Here is a 23,700-nt window from a genome sequence, read left to right as displayed (position 1 = left end):
CGACAGTCAGTTCTTCTTCTTCGTCTTCTTCTTCCTCTTCTCTGCAACAGCAGAGAAGTTTCTCTGCAGCTCGGCTTCAAACCTTCCCTCTGTTTATCTCTCGATTGAAAAGTAGTAGATTATAGCCAAATTAAACCCATTCTAACGCTCATAATAAACTTTTTATACTCAATAGATATCACCCAATTAATTACAGCCATTTAATCTCTCCACAAATCCATCGAAAATCCATTTGAAAATCTGCCAGAGAGAGAATTCATTTTCCCGCCAAAACCATTATTTGAATTTTTGAAGAACGGAGTCCCCCTTATCCAGAATTGGGGTGCGAATAGCAGGTGTCCACTGAGGTGCCCCTTAGTAATTAGGTTGCCCCTTAACCAATGATGAGAGTCCGAATAACAAATGTCCTTCAAATGTGCCCCGGGCAACTTTTCGAGCTGATTTTTCCAAAAATGTTTGTTTTCAAGAAATACCTAAAAGCACACAAAACACCATAATAAGGACAAAATCGAGTGCCAACAAAATATAGTATTGAGATCAAATTAGACACAAAAATGTGTCTATCAGTTGTGTAATATTTTACGCATGTTACATATATATATATATATAACGTGATTTCTTCACGTGTCGTGTTGTACTGTGTCGTGTGCTTATCCATGTAGCGTATGGTACAATGTCGATGTGCATATTTATTTGACGCAGCACAACATACTTAGCTAACATATTATGCATGTGCCATGGCAAATCATGTGACATGTTGTGATGTGCATGTTGTGCCGTTATCGTGCTGACACGGCAGATGTTCTACTCCTAACGGTAAAACATGTTCATCGTATCCACCTCAGCAGCGCCATTCACATATCCAAACACAAAAAGTATCGGGAGATGCTACACTAATTCAAAAATTCTCATGATACACACAGCCCTGGGACCACACCAAGAAAATATAGGGGTGGGTTTTGGGTCCCACTAATTTATCTGTAGCCGACTAACCGGAAATTTTGAGAAAAAAAAATTGTCGGGGACATAAATCATTTCCGAAAATTAACTCCACTTTTCTAAATATCCACAAGAACACTTGCACATCTATGGAAGAAAATGCACTTTTTGGATCGGATGTTTTTGTGTCCACTACTTGCATTATTAGGGGGATCAACTGCGTGACACAGCATATAATTATTTAAATATATACCGGGAAAAAGGTCGATCTCAATTTTAAATACAAAAAACTCTTTCTTCGCGTTATATTAGAAGAAAGTATTTGGCATTATTTTGGCACTACTGCTTTCTAATGCAGTTTAATATTCTGACGTCAGTGCGTTTGGCTTCCATTGTTTTTTCTTTTTTTACTGCTGTCTACCATTCTTAGTCGGTCTTTCTTAAAAAACTATCTTCGTATTCTTTTTCAATCGGATCGTGACAACGGTTATACCGGTTTAATTTGTTATGATTATTTGTTTTGGCTAAAAATTTATTTAATTATTTTTGTTAAGAAATTGTTATTTTCATTGATGTTATATATATATACTTAGCCTAGGATGAGATACTTGCAAATCAAGTTAGGTTTTTGTTTTCTTCAAAAACAAGTAAAACTCGGAAAAGGATTTTCCCACAAATAAAGCTTTTAAGAAAATATTTTTGGAATTAATTTCCTAAAAAAAAATTCGCCAAATATAAATACGAGTAGAAGAAGAACTTGGTGCATGGGTCGAAACATGGTATCCATGAGCACGTGGTTATACAATGGAACACCTCTTTAGTTTTCCACAATGTGGAACTAAAGGTTCCATTTCATTCACTAAAAAATGAGGAAATATCCTTAGACAATTAGATCATTAGATCAAACCACACCAAAACCAGAAATCCATTCATTAAATAACTCATTTTCTCCAACATTTATAAGTCTAACCAACCAATTTTCTGCAAAACATCAACATCCTCCTATCCACCACAGCAACATCACATATTCATAAACAAATAAGGAATCTCAAATTTTAAATACAAAAGAACAGTTGCACATCAAAGGGGCAAATTAGAATTTGATTCAATTGGTTATTTGATGTAGCAAGGATTTTGGCATTATTTGCGGAAATTAGAATTAGATCCAAGTATTCTGAGTCTCTGACGTCAATCGAATCTTATATAAATAGCTTAGTAGGATTTTCCTTCAAAAATAAAAAATAGACACGCTTTTCTTAGACTCTATCAAGCTCTAAACACTAACATTTATAGGGTTCTATTCTGCAAATAAGTACAATGCAGATCATGTACCAGAATCGACGACCTCTATCGAGGCGTGGGAGTCGCCAGCACCATCGTCAACTCCGATGCGTGTCGAATCTCCACTTCAAGTGGTGTATGTCTGTGGTGATAAACCTTGTAATGTTGAAGTTCCAAAACAAAACAGTAACCCCATTCGAAACTCATCCCATTTTGATGGTGTTATCCATCTTAGCTCTTCTCACCTCCTTTTTCGTATATTCTGTGTCTCCAAGGAATGTCACAAGCAGGCATATGATGCTGCATATTCTGCTCGGTTGGCTGATTATATCGGTTTTCTTCTCACTTCTTCTTCCCCGGCCGGTGTATTGGTTGGTTTACCCCATTGTATTCATTTATCTTCTACTTTGTCATTTCTATGAACGCGTTGTTGTTATTATTCGATGGATGCAACCCAATTTGCGTTTGATCAAAGAGCGTTTACCCGGCATCATTGGCGGTTTCACCAACCGTGACCATATTATCAACAGCGAGCCACAAGGCCTTCCAGTTTGATTTTCATTTTTCACTCAACTTTAGTCGTAACGCTACATAAAACTGACACTCGGTTTACACTGCTTATGTATTTGTACTGTAAAATCAGATACAGTGGGCACCCCGGGATGTGTTTGGCTCCCATTGTTTTTTTACTTTTTGTCTCCCATTGTTAGTCTCTCTCTCTCTCCGTTAAAATCTGATAATGTATCAATCTTTGTAACACAATATATTTTCATAAATCAAAGAATTGGGATTCTCTGTTTGAAGTACTCCGATTATATACCGATTTTCATTCGGATGTTGTATATCCATATCCTCATCATTATGCGAAGCAATATAAGATAGATCACCTGAAACTCGATTGTAACCTACTTTGGGTATACAACTTTATTCTCCGGATTCAACGGTGGTATTACCTTAAGAGGTATCATTTTTTGTTTATTTTCTATGTTATGTGTTATTTCCTAATCTCTTTTGCGTTTTTTTCATCGAATTCTGGAGTATGGTTGTTGATGGGTTCCTCTTCAATGGAATCAAATCAAGATGACCGGTTACTTTGTAAAAGGGTTTTTTTTGATTGATTTTGCTTCAAATTCCCTAATTTTTACTAATTGAGGTGTGATTGGTTGATGGGTTCTTTACTGTGGAAGCATTACATGGCCAAAACACTATAATCAGGTTACGATTGATTCTATTTTCTTTTTTTTATTGCGGTGTGATTTGTTGATTGATTCCTTTCAGCGAATCAGTTCAAGGAAAGCTTTTCAAAGCCCTAATGGTTAAGCTATTAAACAGTATCAATATAAGTCGTTTTTGGATTTTATGATTTTGGGGGTTTCAATGATTTTGTTGTTTCTTCAATGGGTTCTAGTTCTAACTGATTTGGGTTTCATTTTAGAGGTGGTATAGCTTATTTAAAACACATTGAAGAAGACTAATGGGAACTGAATCGGTTAAGGCAGTTTACAAGACAGAAGAATTGAAAGAAAATGTGCAAAATGGTTAGCAATACCATAACAGGGTTCTTGTTTCTTTCGCTGCTGCTGCTTGTAGCTTCCAGATATGACTGTTGGTGCACAAGCGACCAAATCATTGCTTGGGTTGGGTCCTCAGCCTCTGTGGCTTTCACATCTTTCATGCTCATGATCAGATCAAATCTTCAAAGTTTAAACTAAATTGGAGTTTTATGTTACTGGCAGTTAGTAATTAAACCTCTGCAGATGAAGCTAGTGGTGGTAAAACTCTATACGGTGAAAATCTATTTTGTGCTGTGTTGGTGACTTGGTATGATGTTGATAAGGATTAAGTAGTTTCAGAGAGAGTAAAGTAATTCAGTCGTTTCATCATGCTTTTTGCAAACCATGTTCCGGAAACAGGTTTGTTTTATCTTTTAGTATCCCATTTCCTTATTTGAAAATTTCATTGTTCCTTGCATCGTGTCATTATGTAGAAATCGTTTGTCGAAAACATAGGTGATTAAGTGAAAGCACCATAATAGGTTTTTCGGTGTTTCTATGTTTGAGGCTACATCAGCTCGAGGAAGAAAGCGTAGTACTAGGTTTCATAAGGTTGGAACCTGGAAACTGAAAAGTTGGCTTGGGGCTGTATATTTACACTTTTAGGGTGTAGGCAATAATAATATAGACAGTAATATACGAGATGTCTAAATTCTTAATGGGATGTTGTGATAAGTAGTCACTCCTGTCTCCTGGATTTTGTATGACTCCTGACTTTTTTACTGAATGGGAGCTTTTCATTTCAGTTCTGTCTTTTTCTGTTTTTCGAGTCTATGGTGAGGCTTTTGGTGGTTGCCTGAATTGATATTGTTAACATCTATCCGGTGAAGAATCAAGATTTGGAAAAAAAAAAGTGCTAAATTATTAAGGGAGAGAGGCTAAGTCTTCACAAAGGATGTCGAAATACACGTATGTATGTCTACATTTGACTTTTCCTATGTGGTGCCTGTTTTAAAAAATTTATGCCCGGCCCGAATCTCTCAACTGCCCAGGAACAATGCATCTCCCCATAGTTGCAACAATGACGGAAGTAGAATCACATTCTAGCCAAAACGTGTGAGAGCCACATTAGAAACTTACTTCTAGTGTTCTTATTACGGAGAGGAGCGCGGCTTTGACTGAAATTTGAGTAACAACATAAAATATTTTCTTTTATTTCGTACTTGAAGACATGCAAATTTTATTGAATTTGCAGGGAATGCAAGAGGACTTTGATACATTTGAAGGAGGCCATAAAGATCCTGTTGGTCTTGCTTGCTTTTGGAGGTTGACTCGTGTTTCTTTTAATCTCTTCATGTTCATTTTTTGTTGTTTTTCATATTGTGTTTTGATTAGCACCGCTAGAGCTGGCAAACGGGCGGGCCGGGGCTTGCCCGTTACGGGTTCCACAGGTTCGGGTTAATACGGGTTGAAACCCGCGGGTTGAAATTCTTCACGGGTTGTCATTTCTTCAACCCGTGCCCGTAACGGGTTGAACCCGCGGGTTCACGGGTTAGCCCGCCCGTTTCAGAACTGAAGATAAGGAACTCACATTGTTGCAGGTGAAGAAACAAGAACAAATTTTCTAAAACACTATAAGAATATGGGATTGAATTTCCTGTATCAAATTCACAAAACCCATCTATGCAAGCTTTCTATTCTGTTAAAAAATAATAAAGTTGCAGGATCTGTATTTTTGTGTGTACATTTGTTTTTGTAGGATGTTAATAGGATTTGTTTTTCACAGGCTGACGAAATTTATGGTTGCTTAGAGAGAAATTAGGACATACTGGGAAACTTTTTGTTCGCAGGCAACATCTATCTTGTGTTATTGTAGCTATAGTAACTTCCACCTACCACCATAATATTGTAACTTCTAGAGGTTTTCAGTTTTGAAAAATTTTCTTCATTACTGTTAGATCACATCATGTATCAGTGTTATGTAGGCATATAATTTGACTTCCGCTGCAGGCTAACATAGTAACATGCCTAGGTGTCTGACAAATGGGTACCTTTAAACGATGGTTATCCCAATTAGTCTCAACCATGAAGTTAGAGATCTTATAGTACAAGATGAAAATTGGAAAACTTTTTGCTGAAGACACAATTAGGAGACTAAAATCAATTTATCAATTTAACTAGCCAGGATACAATTAGTTGAACTGACACAAAATTTACAACCATGTCGATCTGCTTATAATTTTGTTTTCAGGGATAAAGATACAACAGATTGTAAAATAAAGGAACAGAGTTTGGAAGAATAATGTAGTCCCGGAGTTAAGTTTGTTTTTATGGAAAATGGTGGTCGATATCCTCCTTTTTAGAGCTAAACCTCATGCTTCTCAGGGCCATATAGATTTAATTGTGGTCTTTAAAATCAACTCTGCCTTGAATCTAGGTTGCATTTATTTGTGAATTGTTATTTTACAAAAGATTTGTAGTCTGCTCTTAATATTCCTTGTCCTAATGTTCGCGATAAATTTTTAAGTTGGGTAGAATCCTGGTTCTGTGACCCCTGGAAAGATTGGATTAAAACTATATTTTTGTATGATCTGAAAATACAAAGAAATTGTTTGCAGGTGGATGCATCTTACATAAGTGAATAAGGTCTTTATGGGTTGGGCTATTGGCATCCTCTTCTCGAGGTTTGTCTTTAACTGATGATGTTAAGATGGGTGCTGGTTTTACCACAGGTCTAAACCCAGCAGAAGCTGTAGGCTTCCAATATGGATTTAAAGAAATTCAGAAAATTGGTGATTGCAATATAGTAGTTCCACAGGTTAAAGGGCAGGTCTTTAGCTGTTCCTGGAGGGAGAGCCGAAGTGATAATGCAAGATGCTAAGATTTCACCCTCTGGGTTCACACTTGTCAATATCTCACACTTGCCATTTTGTCTAGACAGTATATTTATGAAGAAATGTTTTAAGATCTCTATTACTGCTAATAGTTTAGCACATTCTTTGTTGCTACTATGTGGTCCTGAAGCACAAGGGGATTTTAAATTTAACAGGAATTACAATCAACAACAGATATTGAGATCTAATTAACTGTTTGTTTGATTTCATAGTTAGATTGTGAAATTTGTTAAAACAGCGGAGATAGTAAATAGATAGATCTATAAATATGGAATGAGACAGATGTCACATATTGGCATCTGGACGTAGTATATTAAACTAGGCCGACTGTACTCGAACTGGGAGACCGCCTGCCTCGCTGTTGATAATATGGTCACGGCTGGTCAAAAGGCGAACTATGCTAAGAAAGCCCTCCATAATCAGGTTAAGATGGGGTTGAACACGTTGAATGATGCATGATGCCGAGAAAACCCTCCTGAATCCAGTGCAAACTGGGCTGAATCTAAAACAATACAGCCTAGATACTACACGGTATTCATACTAAGTATGTGAATTGTATTGTGATGATTCAAGTACGAAATTCTTGTTTGCGTATTTGGTATGTGGACGGATTTACCTGAGAAGGTATGAAACTCTTGTATGTGTATTTGGTATGTGAATTAAGTTACTTGAGTTGGGTCCGGAACGGTTTTTCACGAACCGGGTTTGTGAACAGCTGGTCAAGGCCAAGATCGGGAATTGTTTTTCACGTATAGAGGTTAAGTTCTAGATTCAGTCACATATGATTTTCATACTCATGAACTAAAACATTTATAACATAAGGAATGCAATCTTTGCAAACGTAGCTTAATGTTCATGAATTGATTCTTGAATAAGTACTTTGTACAATCATGAATCAAGCTGATTTCGATTTAATTGGTTCATATATATTTCTATGAAATGGTGAAAAATTGAACAACTCTATTGAAGTAAAATTAGTTTCATTTGATTATCATTCATTCATGATTGATCTTCATATTTGATCTAGAAGTGTTAGATGAATACTAAGTCAAGAAGTGTTCATGTGGGTAAATACGGTTAACTATTGTTGAGCCAACATGTATACATGTTTGGGTATGTTTCAACCATAACTAAATATAAGTGTATTTCATTTGTGTGTAACAAGCTAAGACCAACTAACGATGGAGATTAATTGCTCTATTTCTAAGCAGACTTAGCTTGAATCTTAAATCTGGAGTTCATCTAACGGTGAATATCAATTGCTTTGTTATTAAGATATCTTAGCTTTGATTGGAAGCAACCCTAATTTGAAAGAATATATAGCACTTGGGAAAAATAATCCCCACACTTCTATGTGTTCCTAGTTGCATACTAGGTTCGATTCTCCTTTAGCCTAGGTTTTTCCAAAACCATTAGGTTAACGACTTAAAGACTTCATTGGGATTCTGAAGTCAGGTCCAACTATTTTTTTTGTAGTTGTGTATTTTGATCTTATTTGTTCTATCATATTGAGTTTTATCTTCTCTAAGATTTACTCGAGTTTATCTCCGATAGGTAAGATATAAAAAGTAAACACAAAGTCCTTTGTCTGTAACTTTGTGATTCCATAATAACTTTTTTTGTTAGTCAGTTGGGTTATTGTGAGGTGACTAATCTTCTAGGCTACACTCGGTGTTGTAAAACTGGATTATTAGTTGGTTCCTGTTCAACTTGATTTATCATAAGACGGAACAAAAACTTCATAGATATATCTGTGGGAGACATATTTTTGTCTATCAGAATAAACTTGTCTGTGGAAGACAGATTTGTTTATAAAGTCATTGACTTTGGGTCGTAGCAACCCTTAGTTGTGGGTGAGATCAGCTAAGAGAATCAAGTACGTTGAATCTAGCGGTGTCCAATAGGCGTAAAGAATGCGAATGTACCTTAATTAGTGTGAGATTGGTTAGGGATCAACTACATTCCGGTTCGAAATTAACTTGTAGAAGGCTAGAGTCTTCTAATCCCCCATACCACCTTAATCTTCCAACACCCATTCTGAATGCAATACCCACTCTCGATTCATCTATCAGTTCAAAACCCTCTTTGATTTCACTTCATTTCAATCTCCATGAATCAGTAGCAGGAAAAGAACTAAGAGAAAAAAAGAATGTACTGGGTAAAACGAAACCTGAATTCTCTCCCTCTCTCGACCTAACCAGGTCTGTATAAACAGGAAGGTTATTGGAAACCCATGTGTTAAGATAAGGGGAACCTCCAGTTTTCTGCATATTTCTTGTACTTTCAGTTCCCTGGAACTGACAAGCTTAATTATTGATTTTGCTCATAACTTTCTCGTTTGATGTCGGAATTAACTTGTTCTTTCGCCGTTGGCTTTGCCTTTTTGTGCTCTTCAACATGATGACAACAATACAGCCTGGGTTTTAACGAGTTTTACTTCGTTTTGCTCCAATGATTCCAAAACACCTATAAAACTCGAAACAAACATAAAATACATAATTTACAAAAAAGCAAAGAAAACATAAACAATAGATAACAAATATGGTATATTTCTACACATATCAGTCATTACCTTCTTTGCATGTTCCACCTATCGAATAGCATTGAAACTAAATGTAAGATCACCATTCGTCCAACAAAGAAAAGTGAAATGGAGAGAATAAAGAAACCACCAGTAGATCAACAAGAAGAAGCCAAAAAAAATTCAAGAAGGATGACAAGTTGGCGGAACTAAGATGGGATAGTTTTCATGAGGATTGGGATGACATGGCACATTCTCTTACCATGGAAGATTATGAAGAACGATCTCGTATGTTATTGGCTAGTTTTAGAAGTTATCCAAGCATGGTGTAATATTTGGTGGACAATTGGTTGGATCCGTACAAAGAGAAGTTCTTAGCGGCATTTACGAACAAATTTAAACACTTCGAAAACCAAGCTACAAGTACGATGGAGTCGTCTGACAACCGGTTGAAGAACAAACTTAATAGTTGTGATGGTAGATTTGTTACGGTATGTCATGCTAGACTCATTCAAATGGAAAAAAAAAAGAGTGAAAATAAATAAATAGAGGAGAGTGAGTAATAATGTAATATCTAAGATCTCTATTAAATTTATCAGGAACAATCAACAACAGATATTGAGATCTAATTAACTTTTTGTTTGATTTCATAGGTATATTGTGAAATTTGTTAAAACAGCGGAGATAGTAAATAGAATAATAGATCTATAAATACGGAATGAGACAGGTGTCACATATTGGCATCTGGACGTATATTAAACTAGACCGACTGTACTCGAACTGGGAGACCGCCTGCCTCGCTGTTGATAATATGGTCACGGCTGGTCAAACGGCGAACGATGCGAAGAAAGCCCTCCGTAATCAAGTTAAGATGGGGTTGAACACGTTCAATGATGCCGAGAAAACCCTCCTGAATCCAGTGCAAATTGGGCTGAATCCATGGGAAGATGCGAAGAAATCCCTCCTTAATCTTTAGCAAAGTGGGTTGAATGGACTCTCGAATGATCATGGTAAAACGTCTGTTGAAATAACAAAGTGGAAAATAAGCCGATACAATTATATAGACTAACCAGTTGAACCCCCGAGGAAGAAGAAGTGACAATAACACAGATAAAACCAGCCAACCCAACGAGATACGAAACATCATTTGCCTGTTTGTGAGAGTTCTTGCAGGTGCAGAATATAAGATAAAGGAGGCAAGAAGAGCAAAGATGGATAACCCCATCAAAATGGGATGAGTAGCGAAAGGGGTTGAGGTTTCGTTCTTGAACTTCAAACTTAGAAGGCTTATTACTGTAGACAAACACCATTCCAAATCAAACTCCGACAGGTATCGAAGTGGACGACGGAGCTGGCGATTCCCACCCCTTATTAGAGTTCTTCTATTGTGATGCCTATGCATTGTGTTTTCCCTTCTGAAAACTAGAGTACTCCTACAATTTCAGTACTCTGAGCTTGATAGAAGAAGGGTTTAAGGGAAGTGTATGTATTCGTATGTCTTTCTGGAGGAACACTTCCCACTGATATATATATACATGCAAAGGCAGCAAGTTCTAGGGTACATTTTCTACCTTTAAGGCAAATAAGCGTGTTTTATGTAGCATTTTTGTGGTAGGAGATGTCCATAACCTCTTCTACCCACATGTGCACGATATTCAATACATTCTTTACCTCGAAAGTTTGTTTGAGTTTATTTTTTTTTGTTGGTTGCTACTATGGTACTAATTTGTTTGGGGTGTGCCCCCATCCATCTTTTAAAAGTGTTTCGTCTTTTATGAATTTTGTTACACTCCCAAACAACCGTGTTCCCCTACTAGCAATGTTGCCTTCTTTATATTTCATATTCCTCGGTTGGTATTTTTCGTCTACTAGTACTTGAAATGTCACTGTCACGTAATGAAGTTGCAAACTCCATTTTGCCTCGAGACAAAACTGTTATTATATTCACCGTATTTTGTTGAATATAAGATTTCCCCTTTTTTTTAATAATTTTGATAAGTCGATTTTACTTACTTACAGAGGAAGTTTAAGTTACAGATGATTCATACAAAGGCAGCAAGTCCTAGGGTACATTTTCTACCTTAAGGCAAATACGCGTGTTTTATGTAGCGTTTTTGTGGTAGGAAATGTCCATAACCTCTTCTACCCCACATGTGCATGGTCTCTTCAAGATATTCATTACATACTTTACCTTGAAAGTTTGAGTTTATATATTTTTTTGGTTGCTAGTAGGGGCACCAATTTGCTAGGGGGTGTGCACCAATCCATCTTTTAGAAGCGTTTCATCTCTTATTGATTTTGTTACATTCCCAAACAACCCTGTACCCCTATTAGCAATGTTGCCTTTTTTATATTTTTATATCATCAGTTGATGCAAATTCAAAGGCTTATCTTCTGGTAGAAAATGTCCATGACCAGTGGTATTTTTCGTCTCAAAAAAGTAGTACTAGTACTCTGAAATGTCACCGTCACATAATGAATTTGCAATCTCCATTTTGTCTCGAGATAAAACTGATTCTTCTTAAATTTCCATTCTTTTTTTCTTTTCTTTTTTGATAAGACCATTTTATTCTACGGTTAACCCTTTCTAGGAGATATAATCTTTTAATATTTGACATATTTTCAGTTGTGAAATGGGAGATTTTTCCAGATCTTATTTCCTTAGCCGATCTATCTTCGAAATTAACATATTTCCTATATCTAAACTTAAAGCAAACCGATTTACAAGAATTAAAATAAAAATTGCATCTGTTCATGCTATTAAGAGCTCTCCAAAGCTGGTCATCAATCCTTAATTCTCCATTCACAAGTTTCACCAGGATCAGGCAGTCATTAATAATGCAACAATTTTTCTTTGTCTCCTCAACACTTGGCATTTGGATACAAATAGAAGTGTCATTTTTAAAGGTCTCGTGAGTACCTAAACGTGCTTCTTCGTCAGGCCCTATGATTTGAGTTGTATCCGAAACAATTTCTCACAAAAAAATATTTAGAGACGAAGGTAGGATTGGTCATTATATTCGTTGCTGACCAAAATTTTTCTTGCCACTACAAAATTTTAATGGCAAAATTTCACTTTTGCTTCGTATTCATTTAAATGACGAATTAATTTTTGTTTGCATAAATATATATAAGGACAAAAGTTATACGTTGTCAGCAATAATTTTTTCAAAGACCAATTTTTTTCCTTCAATAGAAAATGATCCGATTGTGACAACAATTTATTTGAATACAAATAGTTCCAACTGCGAAATCCATATTTGGCAGGCATTCATTCCGTCAACGAACTAATTTTGTCAGTGTAAGATACATTCAGGGACAAAAGTCTTGGATTGTTAGCAATAATATGTTTGGAGACTATAATTTTCCTTTTTTGCTAAAAACCAATTTCGTGAATGAAATAATTCGTCACAAAGAAATATTTAGAGACAGAGACAAGAATGGTCACTATATTTGAGTAAAGAACCTCAAACTCGTCAACGCTATTAGACCAGTCAAATGATGTATTAGTCGATGATAACTCGATTAGTTTAACACGAACGTCAATTAATAAGAAATAATCTACAATGATTTAGATACGAAACTAATACCGTTGGATAGGTATCGAAAAATTATGCGGAATGATCTATTTCAACGTGTCATTCAGATACTGGACGAAGAAGATATCATCTAACTTGTTTATGAAGAGAAAATTTATCATTTCACGGATAAACCGCCTGGCTGCCCTTATCTATTTTTCGGGTGTCTTTATCATTTTTCTTGGTCTTATCTTCACCTCACCGAGAGACGAAAGTGAAGTTTGTTTTGAGGGAAAACAGTACCTAAGTTCTATAGATAAGAAGAGGGTCGTTGTTATGCATATTCTTAAAGAAGAAGAAAATGATTCTGTGAATCAGAGAAGGTTAAGAATTAGGGTTTTCAGAGTTGATATCAGATTGAAATGGAATTGATGAGCATTTCGTGTCTATAATAGATGAAGAATCGGGGGTGTTTAATTAATTAACGTTTTGAAGAGGTTCTGGGGATGAATTGAATTAGGGTTTCTGTAATTGATTTCCGGATTCAATTAAGGGTGAATAAGAAGATATTTAAGGATGGGTTTATGTTAATTGAAGCGTAAAGAAGAATCATTATTCAAATTGCAGTTTTGATTAGGATCTGTTAGAAGTTAGGGTTTTTCTTCTCAAAATAGAAATTGGGGTTTACAAGAAATCAAGACTGAGAAGATGATGATGATGGAAGTAGGAAATGGGTATTTGGGGTTGATTCACAGTCAAATTAGCAGAAAGGAAATTCACAGTTGAAGAAGTGGACTTTGAATTTAATTGCTAGGGTGAGACTATTTTGAGGTAATCGTTCTTCTGAATTAATTTAGTAGGGTTATTTGATTTCAATGTTTGATTATATGAATTCTGTAATGGGATAGTGATTTATGATGGATTTGAACTCAACTGCAGCTAATGAAGTTCATACAGTTATGTGAGTTACTAGTTTGATATTGTAATTGAATAAACAGAGTTGTTTGAAGTTAAAGAATGGGTGGCTGAGGTTCTGGTAGAACAGGAAAAGGATGTAAGTAAGAGGTGATTGAGTGCATTTGAATTATTTTAGAATAATAACTGATGTTCAGTTGAACCTGAGATGGTCATGGTGGTGCAGCTTCAAGGAAACGAAATGGTTTGTTGTTACTGCATTTGACTAAGGTTATGAGAGGAAGCATTTTTTGGGGACATGGTTTTTTTGGGGACCATGGTTCTATTTTAGATATAGACATTTGAAGTAATTCTAGGTCACCCCTTATCTAAATATTTATTTAATACCTAATTTACCCTCCTAATTAATTTAGGTTATGATTAGTAAAATAATTTAGTTAAAAACAATTAATGATATTAAATTAAAAGATGGGTTTATTATTAGTTGACTGAATTTTTATGAGTAGAATTTTTGTGAGATTAGAGTTAGAGAAGATGAAGGAGAAAAACATGGAAAATAAAAAAAAATTCCAATTCACCCCATTTGAGTATTCAAGTGATGAATCTGATTCCTCATCTCCATCCTCTAATACGATATTTGTTAATCTTCTAAATGATCCAGATTTGGCTTATTTCTTAGATGGTGATTGTATTATTCAAGAAGAAACTCAAGATGAAAATGATGGATTATATCAACCACAACCGGAGGATGAGCATTTGGGTAAACATGTATGATGCAAACTTAGATAACGTATGTTTAATTGGTAAAAAATTTCCTAAAAATCATAATTTTCAACTGGATTTGGGACTGTTCGGTTACATTATGTGAAGAACATGTAACCGAACTCCCCTGAAGGTGTAGTTCGGTTTCCTTGTGAGGATGAACAAGTAACCGAACTCATCTGAAGATGTAGTTCGGTTACTTGATCCAAACACGCAGGTTACCGAACTCCATATAAATGGAAGTTCTGGCATTCAGCGTTATGTTCGGTTGGTTCGCAACTAACCGAACTTTACATACAAATTAATTTGATATAAGTGTATAAGGTTCGGTTTGCGATCCAACCGAACTCAAATTAGTCAGTTCGATTGTTTCTTAAACTTGAACTTAGAGCGTAGCCAACCGAACCTAACAAGCCAAATAAATTCTTTCTATGTTTTTAACCCCAAAATTCGGTTACGTGGAGGTTTTAAAATGTTTGCGATCGAACCGAACTCATAGGTCAGAGTTCGATTGGATGACTTATAAAACCAATTGAAATAACAATAAGGTTCGGTTACATAAAAAAATTCTTTTAATGTTTTTAACCCTGGAGTTCGGTTACATGGGAATTTTACATTTTTTTTGCGAAACAAACGAACTCTTTTGCTTTTGTTTGTTCGGTTACTTGCCAAATTACTTAATAAACCGAACATGTAGTTCGGTTTCAACGATAACAATTTTATGTAACCGAACTTATTTTGTGATTTCTTGTAGATAATACCAATGCATGATCAACCTTATCTGATTGGTATATTGTTCGAAGATACATCTCATCACTATGCTATTGAGTTAGAATTTGACTCACCTATTGATGTGAAGAATTGGGCTAGAGAACATGTCAAGAGAGTCAATTGCGTCTTGGTTTGTAATGGGAAAGAAAGCAACACTCGTTTAGAAATGGTTTTTGAGAGAAGTGGAGATCCCGAAGCTAGTCACAAGAGGAAGGGTTATGAGTATAAAGGAAAGACGAAGAGGAAGAACACAACGTGCTCAAAGAAAATCAAATGTCCGTTCAAGCTGGTAGCAAGAGGAAATCAACGAAGAAATGGTTTCTATCTACGGATAAGGTGGTAGGTAGTCATAACCACCCTCGTCCGTATGATCTTGAAGGGCATGCAATGGTCGCAAGGCTCACTCCCCGAGAAATGGAAAAAATAGTCGAGTATAGGAAATTGTTTGTTCCACCTTCCACAATGCTTCGCTTATTAAAGCAAGATAACCCGGGCAACGTATCATCTTTGTCCACCATTTACAATGCAATTGAGACGATTAAAAGGAATGAATGGAACAATAGAAAAGTTATGCAACAATTGTTTTTTTCGGCTCAAGAGAAAGGCTACGCGGTTCAAAAGAAGGTAGGTCCGGAAAAACAAATAACTCTTCTATTCATTTCCCAGCCAAAGAGTGTTCAATTGGCTCAATCCTTCCATGAAGTTCTTATAATGGACTGCACTTACAAGACAAACAAATACGAGATTCCATTGTTGAACATTGTTGGTCGTACGTCGACGAAGTCACCGTTTACCGTTGCTTTTTTTATTCTAAAGGACGAGCAAGAACCAAGTTTCACTTGGGCGTTACAACAAATAAAGGCGATCTACCGAGATGATGAGATCCCCGGGGTTATCGTGACGGAAAATGACGTAGCATTGATGAAAGAAATAGAGAAAGTCTTCCCATTAGCACATAATATGCTTTGTACATTTCATATATGGTGCAATGTGATGAATAGGTGCAAGCCTCAAATTTTTCCACCTAATATGAAAGGATTGGAAGATATTAGTAAGCTACCGGTTGATAAACAAGAGGAAGCAAAAAAGAAATTCGATAAAGAATACACCATAAATCACGCTAAATGGGTTGCCTTCTCCGGGGAATGGGAGGCATTGACTTGGTCTCTCACCGAAGAAGATTATTATCTTAATCTTGCGGAATTTAGACAACATTGGTCTAGCCCCGAATATTCGGAGGATATAATAACGTATGTGGTGCAGCAATGGTTAGAACCGCAGAAAGAGCACTTTGTTTATGCTTTTACCAATACTATAAACATTTTGGGAATCAAGCGACAAGTTTGGTAGAATCTGCTCACCACCGGTTGAAGAAAAATCTTTTGGGTGTGTCGATAATTTTGTGGTTGTGTTCAACGCAATGGAGAGTTACTTTAACCGCGATATTGAGAGAATTAAAGAAAAGTTCCAAAAAAGTCGCATATTTAAGTACAAAAGGATTGTAGACAAGGGTGGTAACATCACGAATATGACGGACCTTCGGTTATTCAAGGGACTCCACTATAATGTTTCACATGCTTGCATCAAGAGGTTAATGATTGAGGTGAATTTGATTGATATATAGGGAGCAAAGCCGGAAGAGGTGTGTGTTTGCAACATGATGAAGTCTATGGGGATCCCTTGTCGCCACATGATAGATAAGTATGAACATGGCATAATCCCTTTATGTGATATTGATCCACATTGGCAACACTTAAGTTTTGTCCCTCCTCCAAAGGGTGGTGTCGGTGAAGAGTTTGGTGACAATGAAATGAGAACAGCGGTTATCGAAAAATACCGAAACATGAACAAACTCGAAAGGAAAATCTTTTGGGATGACATGAGGCCTATCGTTTTCCCCCACACTTCGGATAATGTGCAAGAACCGATTAAAGGCAAGGGAGGAAGAGGTAGGCCAAAAACCAAAGAAACAAAAAAACAAGTTAGAGAATATGCAAAGTTGTTGTCTAAGAAGGCGAGTGAAATGACTCCTTTTACTAGATATCCTTGTGGGAATGAGTATACAGCGGCGAAGTACCAAGAAGATTCGAAGAAAAGGGGAAGGAAAATTATTGAAAAAGGCAAGTCAAGTGAATGAGATATGAAGAAAAAGGGACCGATGTTACGCTCTCAACCTACTCCGTCGGAACCGAGGCAACCAAGTCTTGATGATAAAAGGTACTTGGAAGGTACACCACCTCTTGATGATAAAGGTACTTAGAAGACCTACCTCCGTATATATAGATTACGTAATATCCACCCATGACGTCCCTCCGGATGGTAATTGCGGTTTCCATGTAGTCGTACAAAAAATAGGGCCTTTCACTCAAGGTGCCAAGCTATATAATGATAATCAAATCACTTATGTTCGTCAAAGGTTGATGATGAAACTAAAGGAGAAACCGAAATTTTACAAGACAATGTTGTCCGATGGCGATGGTAGTTTAGGTGTGCAACTTGTTAGATTTCAAATTCGTCTCCACGGGGCCGATCCAATCACAAGGGATCATTGGATGTCAATGCCGATATGTGGGCACTTAATCGCCGAGGCTTTCAATTGTGTAGTGCATTATTTTTCAAAAGGTGGTAGTTTCACATACACTCCCAAAACAACCATATGTGTCGAGAAACTTAGACATAGGAGGGTGGTGATTGCGTTGGTTAACAACAACCATTTTATAGGCCTCCCGTTAAAACACAATTGTCCATTGCCACCGATATGCGGGTGCTCTTATTGGTCGGGATATAACCCCGACACAATGCTGGGTTGGAGCATTATGTATGAAAATAACATGGAGATGTGAAAAGCTTTGGAGGAATCGGAAAAACATACACGGACATGCAGTATCCCTTGGGATGATTAGATTTACCCTTGGCTAAAATATATGTATGATTTTGAATATCATGTGAATGAAACATTGTGTTTCTTGGGATTTGGTCTTATGTTTGCTTTGAACCTCAACATAAGAATGAAACATTGTGTTTTTTGGTATTTGGTCTTAATTTTGTGTTATTTGCTTGAGTTGACATGTTTTCATTTTTGTTCATTTAACTTTAGTTCGGTTTGTTCTATAACTTTCCCAAAAGTTCAATAGTTAACTAAAGTAACAACACCAAAATAACAAACAAAAGTGCAGGAAATTTTCTAATGCTAAAATTACATAACATTTAATATCCGAAACGCGTTATGAAAAATTGCACAAGGATGCGGAAATGGTCTTCATATTTTAAATTCTTTCTCTTCCATCTTCGCCATTCATTTTTTGTTGTTAAAAGAATGTCCTCGTATGTTTCACCTCTAAGTCGATACCGCCTTACAATCCGAAACATAGCCATAAATTCAAAAACTCTCTCTTTAATCTTATCAAATCTCAGTAACAAAGCTATATGATCACGGTTATGAGGGTTTCCTGTGTCGGAGATGAATTGCTCATGAATTTTTCCCCAATAAGTTTGACTCATAATACCATTCATTCTTCGTTCTTCATTCCTCTTTGGATAGTATAATTTGTAGTTTCTACAAAGAGAGAGATATTCATCTAAAGTAAATTTAGCCCTATTATCTGCCATTTTCAGAAGATTTTGAGACAAAATGCTAATTATGAGACACATATTTATACCACTGAGGTGTATAACGGCTATAAAATTAGCCGTTACTTGAAATTTGTGTCATTCAAATTTCAAAATAGAGAGTTCGGTTATATAAGAAATACATCGACAGAACCGAACTACAAAGTTCGGTTACCTGGTATTATTTTGCAGGTAACCGAACAAACAAGAACCACCACTGGTTGTTTAGCTCCACAGTTCGGTTACCTGGTATTATTTCGCAGGTAACCGAACGCTCTTGTTCGGTTATCTGAAAGATAATACCAGGTAACTGAACCTTCTCCTAGATGTTTTGGGTTTTTTTGTGTTGCTGAGTTCGGTTAATTGACCAAATCTGCGAATGAACCGAACCTTTTGATTATCAAGTTCGGTTGTTTACGCAATTTAGTCAAATAACCGAACTTCCTAATAATTTCTTAAAAATTTGCGTTTAACGAAACACATATGAGTCAAATAGCCAAACTAATCCACATCATATCTTATACTAACATATTAGTCGTCCACAATAAGCTTTCTAAACATAAGAAACCAAAGTACTAATTGTTGCAATCACTCATTTATCATCACCTCTTCGTGAAACTTTTCTACTTTGGCGTTTAGGAGCTATAGGTCTTCCTTCATCACTAGGAGTGTCATCTCCACTGCTTTGTTGTTGAACCATCCGACTTGAACCTTCCCATTCTCGGCAACTCCTCTTCGACGTCATGGTCTGGATTGTATCAACCTGGCTTGTATCGACAAGGTTGGGATTAAAAACATTAGTCCATTGGTTGTAGAGGTCTGTTTGTTGTCGAGTGTCCATCGGCTCTCCACTCCAGATTTTTTCCATCATTTTCTTCATAATAACTTAGCACTTGCCTTCACCTTTTCTCATCAAAAACACAAGTAAATATTATTTTTCAATACTTTTTAACATTTTGAAAAACAAAAATAAGAGTAAATATCTTACCGCAAAATTCCACAAGTTCAAGGCCTTATCACCACTCATAGGGGTAGCCTTCATAACCTTCTTAACCACTTTATCCATTGTCGTCACTTTTGCTTTATCAGCACGGGCTTGTTGGACACTGTTTATCACATGAGGATGAGATATATGTTCATACCATTCCATATATCCAGGGTCAGCGTCATTTGGCTCATAGTACAAATCTTCTAACTCTTCGACTGGGACAATATAATCCCCAATGTTATTCCAGTGGTCCACTGATGGAGTAGGATCGTATTTGGGGGGTGAAATTCTTCTCGGTGTTCTTAGTTCCGACCTTCTTCACCTTGAAGTTAAATCTTTCCACTTGTGGGACACTTTGGACACAAGAAAGTTGTCTAAGTACTCTTCGAGGATTATACATCGTACAACCCCCGGGATAAAACAATGGTCCATTATAACCCGCAACAGATGAGAAGTGAATAACATCATCATCATCCACCTCGTCATCTGATGCAAGTCTGTAAGGATGGAAAACCACATCTTCCACTGTTAACTTATCCAATGTCTCCCTCAACTCCAACACCTTTTTTTCCTTTTTATTTTCTTGTGCGTTCAAAAATTCATATTTTCCAGCCGTGGGCTTCCAATAAAGCCAAGGAGAGTGAGCATGAGATAATTGCAGTTTAGGGAAGTGGTCGTACACCCAAACCTATGAGGAGAGGCAACAAATAATACATAGGCAATATGATTAGTAACAATACACATTCATTCACTTATATATTCACACACAAACGATAATTTAACGGGATACCTGAATAAGGTGTATAAGCCTCCAAAATATAGACTCCTAAGCCTCGAAGCTTTTCTGAGTTCAGCTTGAACGAATGAAAGAACTGCAATGCCCCAAGAATAGTTGGTCACCTGATCCAAGGGGTCCAATAGATAGAGGTAATGAGCATTTACCACGTGGCCTGAAGTGTCAGGGAAGAAGATGGTTCCAAGTTGATATAACAAATAAGAAGTCACATGGTGCTTAATCTTCTCCTCTGTCATCACCAACTTTCCGTTAGTACCAAATCTTTCGTCCCTGAAAACTCATCAAACAAGGTTTTGATCTTGATCTTTTTCAACTTCTTCTTGTACGTGCGATCTTCCTCAAACTCATTATACTCATCACCTTCCTTAGGCTTTTTGTTAGCTCGCTTAAACTCACATTGTGCCTTTCTATCGCTCCATCCTAGACACTTTCGACTAATTTTTCAAGAACTTCATAACTCATCGAGGGATTATAGCCATCTCGAACACTTGTTCCTGTAATTGGTAGGGCTGTGATTCTAAAACAATCATCCGGAGTTATTGCCATCTCACCAAGAGGTAGATGAAAGGTATCCGTCTCTGGATAAAACCTCTCAGCAAATGCAGTAACAGTGACAGTATCAAATTTTTGGTGCGCATGTTGTATCCCGTTCCATAGTACACAATCAAATACCGCCAAGCGGACCTCATCACATTCATCTTGTATATTCCAAACCTTGTTCTTCCGACGTTTCAAAACACGAACAACATTTTTATGATCATAATAAAGACATCATCATATCTTATATACTAATATATAGAAAAGAACAATATATGACAAAATATAATAAAGACTGAGAAATCTAAATCTTGATGGTTAAGTTTGAACCATACCTTTGTCGCAAAGATCTTGGAAGCCCATGAGTTTTTGTATCCCATCAATACCTCCCCGCCACTTTTGGAGTACCATAAGTTGGATTGTTTGGCGGAAAACACAAATCTTGCTTAGGAATGTATGAATATCTAGAACAAGGCTTTTTAGGCGTCTTTTTAGGTATCTTTACCACTATTTCTAGTCTACATATAGCTATGTCTCGGACTAGGATAGAATGTGTTTTTAAGTATTAGACTTCACGACGTTCACATTTTGAAGACGAAGATATACTGAAGATCTCAGAGGAACTTCATCAACAAAAGGTATGTGAAGACTAAAACTTATCTATCAGTACTCAGAAGTCTATTCTATTCTATTTTATCTCCTATGAGACTAAGTCGTATAGCTATATAGAGTCTTTCATTATGCATATTTGATATTTCTAGCTGAGTTTATCTTGTTTTTTATTTCTAAAATGTGTTGGAAGCTTTTTTCTTTAGCTAAGTTCATCATATTCTTGACGAGTTTAGTTGGAACCAATTTATTTGTTAGAAAATAAATTTTAAGTCAAAATATGATCATGTGAAAATTACCTTGAACATCTTACATGATTTGTGTGAGACAACCATTAGACGTTAGCTCGCGATATTTCGTAATGATCGTTCGATCACTTGAAAATTACTTGAAAGCGCATAGTAAGTGTGATGTTACTATTGTCATCTTCCAAGGATGTTTCAATTATTTCCCATGTCTGGATACAACATGGTATGCATACTTAGAATGTGAGCTGTATTGTGATGATTCAGGTACGAAACTCTTGTTTGCGTACTTGGTATACGAACGGATTTACTTGAGAAGGTACGAAAATCTTGTATGCATACTTGGTATGCGAACTAAGTTACCTGAGTTGGGTCTGGAACGGTTTTTTTGCGGACGGCTGGTCAAGGTCCGGAATTGTTTTTCACGTACAGTGGTTAAGTTCTAGAATCAATCACATATGATTTTCATACTCATGAACTAAAACATTTATAACATAAGGAATGCAATCTTTGCAAACATAGCTTAATGTTAATGAATTGATTCTTTAATAAGTACTTTGTACAATCATGAATCAAACCGATTTCGATTCAATTGGTTCATATATATCTATGTAATGATGAAAAATTGAACAACTGTATTGAAGTAAAATTAGTATCATTTGATTATCATTCATTCATGATTGATCTTCATATTTGATCTAGAAGTGTTAGATGAATGCTAAGTCAAGAATTGTTACTGTGGGTAAATACGGTTTATTATTATTGAGCCAACAGGTATACATGTTTGGGTATGTTTCATCCATATATAAATATAAGTGTATTTCGTTTGTGTGTAACAAGCTAAGACCATCTAACGGTGGAGATTAATTGCTTTATTTCTAAGCAGACTTAGCGTGAATCTTAAATCTGGAGTTCATCTAACAGTGGATATCAATTGCTTTGTTACTAAGCTATCTTAGCTTTGATTGTAAGCAACCCTAATTTGAAAGAATATATAAGGGAGAACTTTAACACTTGGGAAAAATAATCCCCAGACTTCTATGTGTTCTTAGTTTCAAAATAGATTCGATTCTCCTTTTAGCCTAGATTTTTCCAAAACCATTAGGTTAACGACTTAAAGACTTCATTGGAATTCTGAAGTCAGATCCAACTATTTTCTTTGTAGTTGTGTATTTTGATCTTATTTGTTCTATCATATTGAGTTTTATCTTCTGTAATATTTACTCGAGTTTATCTCTGATAGGTAAAATATAAAAAGTAAACACAAAGTACTTCGTTTCTAACTTTGTGGTTCCATAACAACTTTTTCTGTTAGTCAGTTGGCTTATTGTGAGGTGACTAATATTCTAGGCTGCATTAGGTGTTGTAAAACCGGATTATTAGTTGATTCCTGTTCAACTTAATTTATCATAAGACGGAACAAAAACTTCATAGGTATATCTGTGAGAGACAGATTTGTTTATAAAGTCATCAACATTGGGTCGTAGCAACTCTTAGTTGTGGGTGAGATCAGCTAAGGGAATCAAGTGCGTTGAATCTAGCGTGGTTCAATAGGCGTAAAGAATGTGAATGTACCTTAATTAGTGTGATATTGGTTAGGGATCAACGACATTCCAGTTCGAAGTTAACTTGTAGAAGGCTAGAGTCTTCAGCGGCTCAATACAGTGTGGTGCTTGATATGGACTAAGTCCAAGTGTTTTTCTGCATTTGCGGTTAGCTCGTTAACAAAATTTCTGGTGTCTGTGTTATTTCATTTCTGCATTACATTTCATATAATTGAAATATCACAGGTTGTGCGTAATTCAATCAATTGATAAGTACA

The 23,700-nt window shown here is 36.2% G+C and overlaps 1 long non-coding RNA gene across 2 annotated transcripts; it reads left to right on the top strand.

Annotated features, from left to right (window-relative positions):
- Window positions 1-3,195: 3,195 nt before the first annotated feature.
- Window positions 3,196-6,868, top strand: LOC113346070. 2 transcript variants are annotated; one of them, XR_003358383.1, is made up of 4 exons: window positions 3,196-3,435; window positions 3,656-4,133; window positions 4,969-5,039; window positions 6,332-6,866. It is a non-coding gene; the product is annotated as an uncharacterized LOC113346070 (long non-coding RNA). The 2 variants fall into 2 exon arrangements; XR_003358382.1 differs by having other exon boundaries at window positions 3,196-4,133; window positions 6,332-6,868.
- Window positions 6,869-23,700: the final 16,832 nt, after the last annotated feature.

The sequence above is a fragment of the Papaver somniferum genome, unplaced genomic scaffold, assembly GCF_003573695.1.
Source record: "Papaver somniferum cultivar HN1 unplaced genomic scaffold, ASM357369v1 unplaced-scaffold_91, whole genome shotgun sequence".
NCBI classification, from domain to species: domain Eukaryota; kingdom Viridiplantae; phylum Streptophyta; class Magnoliopsida; order Ranunculales; family Papaveraceae; genus Papaver; species Papaver somniferum.
This window is presented reverse-complemented; position numbering and strand designations above follow the sequence as displayed.